Genomic DNA, 4,393 nt, shown 5'->3' on the forward strand with positions numbered 1-4,393 from the left:
TAATTAAACTTATTAAAAAATTATAAAGATACCCGAAGCAGGAATATTTTATAAGAATTTGAAAATCAAATTTCGACAACGTTTTTTAACTTAAAATACCAAAATTTGTATTTTTTTTTTTTTTTGATAGTTAAAAAAGTTTAATTTTATATAGCCGAAATTTTAAAATTGTATTATAAAACTTTATTCTCTTAACTTTATAAAAAGTTAATAATATCTACTGTATTTGATTTTTGTTATTGAAAACCATTCTTTAAATGTGAAAAAAATGGAATACGCAAATTTATTTGGCATTTATCGACTAAGATTTTCACTTCTCCGGTATGGTCTAGTGGCTAGGATACCTGGCTTTCACCCAGGAGGCTCGGGTTCGATTCCCGGTACCGGAATATATTTTTGCAAATTTTTACCCCCATATTATATAATATTATATACAACTCATGAACTATGATCACTGTACGAGATGATAATAATATTTTATGGTATTTTCTACTGCAACTAAAAAATAATAATGTGAATAATTATTAAAATTGAATCGATAAGTACTGAGAAAGGTCACAGGTGGATGACTGTGTATAAAAAAAGTAGCCTGTGTGATTATGTAAGATTATATTATTGGTGATAATAAAAAATAATCAATATATATTAATCTAATTTTAAGGTTATGTGATATAATATAAAATAATGTGGAATATGTACGGCAGAAGAGTAATTAATAGTAAAAAAATAAAGAAATTTTAATTATCAAAAAAAATAGATTCGTTTAACAAACCAGGGTCACTAATTTTGCAAGGCAATATAAATGAACATTTTAGAATGTTTAAACAAGAGGTAAAATTTTATTTTAAAGCGACAAAAATGAACAAGGAAGATAAAGATGTAAAAGTAAAAGACTCTGCAAAAGACTCTAAAATTTAATGGAACATATGCGTTAAAAATATACAACACAGTAAGTATGACAGATGAAGAACAATACTAAACAAATTTGAAGATTATTGCAATCTAAAAATGACTGAAGCTATGACGTTTTACAAGTTCTTCGCAAGAAATCAACAACAAAATGAAACATTCGATTCATTCATTACTAGCCTAAAGGAATTGGTGAAACAATTCAAGAGTGATGAAAATTGGATATTGAAAAGCAGAGTAGTGTTGGGAATGTAAAACAAAGATGTACAAGAACGATTATTTCAGGAAGACCTATCGCTGGAGAGAACTCTTCAATATTATCGAGCAGTGGAGGCAGCAGAACAAAATAGAAAGGAACTGGAACAATCAATCGAAGCGAACCGATTATGGAATATGGAAGACAAGACAAGATCTTAAGGTAAATATTATAATAATTATACTGAAAAAAAGAATAATGTGTCAAATACTAATGATCAAAATAAAAATATTAAGCATAAGGGGGTAAACCACAAAAACTGAGAATACACAGACATAATTTATCTGTTAGAAATGTGCTACAACTTATAGTCATACGAGTTGCCCTGCTTATGGTAAAGAGTGTAATGGTTGTCATGGTGTAGGTCATTTAAAAGTATACTGTAGAACCTTAAGAGTGCATTTATTAAGTGAAAATGAACCAGAGACAGGTAGTGAAATACATTTCTCAATAGATAATTAAAAAGCTGATAAGGTAGATAGGTAATATAAAAACTATGAGCAATAATGAAACAGCCGTACAGTATTTTTTTTATAATATATAAGAGTATAATATCTAAGTATATACTATATTATTATTATATCTAATACATATCGTATGTCTCTTTTTTTTTATGAAGAGTAAAGGCAATATTTAAGTTCAAATTTGTTAAAATCATAAAAATTCTGTGCATTTTTATTCTCTCGAAAAGTTAAAAATATCTACTACATTTGATTTTAATTATCGAAAACCATTTTAAAAATGTGAAGAAAAAGGAATACTCAAATTTATTTGGCTTTTATAGACTTAAAAACTTCACTTCTCCGGTATGGTCTAGTGGCTAGGATACCTGGCTTTCACCCAGGAGGCTCGGGTTCGATTCCCGGTACCGGAATATATTTTTGCAGATTTTTACTACTATATAACTCATTAACATGATCATTGCACGAAATAATAATACTATTTTATGGTATTTAATACTGCAATTAAAAATAATAATGTGAATAATTATTAAAATTAAATGGATAAGTACTGTAAAAGGTCACAGGTTGGTGACTGTGTTTGAAACAGTCTCTTTTTATAATATATATGAGTATAATATCTGATTATTATATGCTCTATCATTATATCTAATAAATATCGTATAATAATGTTTTTTAAATTTTTTTATTAAGAATAAAGGAATCGACAGCAAAGATGATTAGCCTGCAAAGTTTAACATTGCTAAAATTAAGAGTAGTTGGTAGTTTAGAAATACATAATCATATACAATATACATGACAACAAGTGAAAAAAAATAAAACAAAACAAAAACAAACAAGGGTATTTAAAGATTGTATTATAATAAGTTGGATAGCTTAGTGGCGTTAAAAAGTTAAAGATTGCAGCAGTGTTGGTCTTCCTAAGCGCTTCTTCAATGTTAAAGTTGTGGTTTAGGATGCTTCGTTCGTTGTCGTACTTGGCACAGTGGAGTGTGAGTTTTTCGATTTTAAGTGGTAGGTTGTATTGGTGGCAGGTTGGTTGTTCTTCATGATTGAAGAAGAACATAATGAGTGAGATGTGTATGGCCAATTCTAGATCTAATGGTAACAATATCACTATATGGGCTGTGTTTATAGAGAATCGCCATTTCTGTAATGTTTTTTAGTTTGTTTTCAGAGATGACTTGATTAATTTCAGAGTCCCATTGTGATTGCCACTGCTGAATTAAGATTCAGTTAATTATTCTTGATAGGTCTTTATATGTTAATGATTGTATAGCAGTTGATTCAGTGGATGATATTGCTTGGTTTGCTAATAGGTTGACTTCTTCGTTACCTTTGATACCACTATGTGAAAGGACCCACATAAACTCTGTGGTATTTTTTGAGTTAACTATAATGTTGATTATTTGTTGTGAAATTTCATATGATGGGTTGGGAGATAGTAATGAAGTTAAGGCATTGAGAGAGTCTCTTATGACAAGAGATTTTTTGAATGTGGATAGATTCAACGTAGATAGTGGCTTCTCTGATGGCAATTGTTTCTGCTGTAAAGATGATCACTACAGTAGGTAATTTTAATAGTCTTATTACAGATCTAGAAATGAATGCACGGCTTGTGCCTTTTATATTTTTTGATGCATCTGTGTAGATAAGGTTAAAGTCACGAGAATCTGAATTATTGGTTTCGTTGAAATTTGAGGTAATGATGGAATGAAAGTTGGAGTTTTTATTGAAATTAGTTAGTTGAGAGTGAACTTGAGTAAAATAAAGCCAGAATGGAGTTGCTAAGAAAGGAGATGAAGTTTTGATGTTGAGATATCACTTCAGCACTTGGATTCCTTGCGTATGCGTGTGTATGTTTCTATAATTGTAGCTGTTTCTTTTAGTTTGCTAATGTGGTTAATTAATTATACTGTATTACCAACAATAATAGAAGTATTAATTAGTAATATACTTAAGTGATAATAAATTACCTAAACATAGTGGATACAAAAAAAAAATGTTATACGGCCAAACTGCTTGAACAACTATTAGGTTCAAAAACAAGGTTCTTCATAATTTTTAACTAAATTTATTAAAAAATAATGAAGATACCTGAAGCATGAATATTATTATAAGAATTTGAAATTCAAATTATGATATTTTTTAACTTTACCATAATTTTTACTGAAACCTAAAACTTTCAAGCATTGCAAGGTATTCATATTTTATTGTTATTTTTAATATTTAATGTAATCACGTTATATCATATATTTTTTAAATTCCAGCATTTTTTTAAATATTTTATAAATTTAGTGTATTTTTATTCTCTTAAAGTATTAAAAAACTTAAAAAATGTAAAAAAAGGAATACTCAAGTATATTTGGCTTTTATCGACTAAGCATTTTCACTTCTCCGGTATGGTCTAGTGGCTAGGATACCTGGCTTTCACCCAGGAGGCTCGGGTTCGATTCCCGGTACCGGAATATATTTTTGCAAATTTTTATCCTCATTTTATAACACATTAACTATGATCACTGTACGAGATGTTAATAATATTTTATGGTATTGAATACTGCAATTAAAAATAATAATGTGAAAAATTATTAAAATCAATAAAATACTGTAAAAGGTCACAAGTGGGTGACTGATGTGTACATAAAAAGTAGCTGACACTGCAGTCTTTTTTTATAATATATCTAAGTATATACTATATTATTCTATTTAATAAATATCGTATAATAATGTTTTGTAAAACGACCAATGTCTCCTATTTACACAATTG

General features: G+C 28.4%; 3 non-coding genes across 3 annotated transcripts; all 3 read left to right on the plus strand.

Annotated features, from left to right (window-relative positions):
- The first annotated feature begins 317 nt into the window (after positions 1–317).
- Trnae-uuc (transfer RNA glutamic acid (anticodon UUC)) lies at positions 318–389 on the plus strand. Its single transcript has one exon. It is a non-coding gene; the product is annotated as a tRNA-Glu (tRNA).
- A 1,578-nt stretch (positions 390–1,967) lies between these two features.
- On the plus strand, positions 1,968–2,039 carry Trnae-uuc (transfer RNA glutamic acid (anticodon UUC)). The gene has a single exon. It is a non-coding gene; the product is annotated as a tRNA-Glu (tRNA).
- Positions 2,040–4,022: 1,983 nt separating this feature from the next.
- On the plus strand, positions 4,023–4,094 carry Trnae-uuc (transfer RNA glutamic acid (anticodon UUC)). Its single transcript has one exon. It is a non-coding gene; the product is annotated as a tRNA-Glu (tRNA).
- The last annotated feature ends 299 nt before the right edge of the window (positions 4,095–4,393 follow it).

This window comes from Aphis gossypii, chromosome X, assembly GCF_020184175.1.
Source record: "Aphis gossypii isolate Hap1 chromosome X, ASM2018417v2, whole genome shotgun sequence".
NCBI lineage: Eukaryota > Metazoa > Arthropoda > Insecta > Hemiptera > Aphididae > Aphis > Aphis gossypii.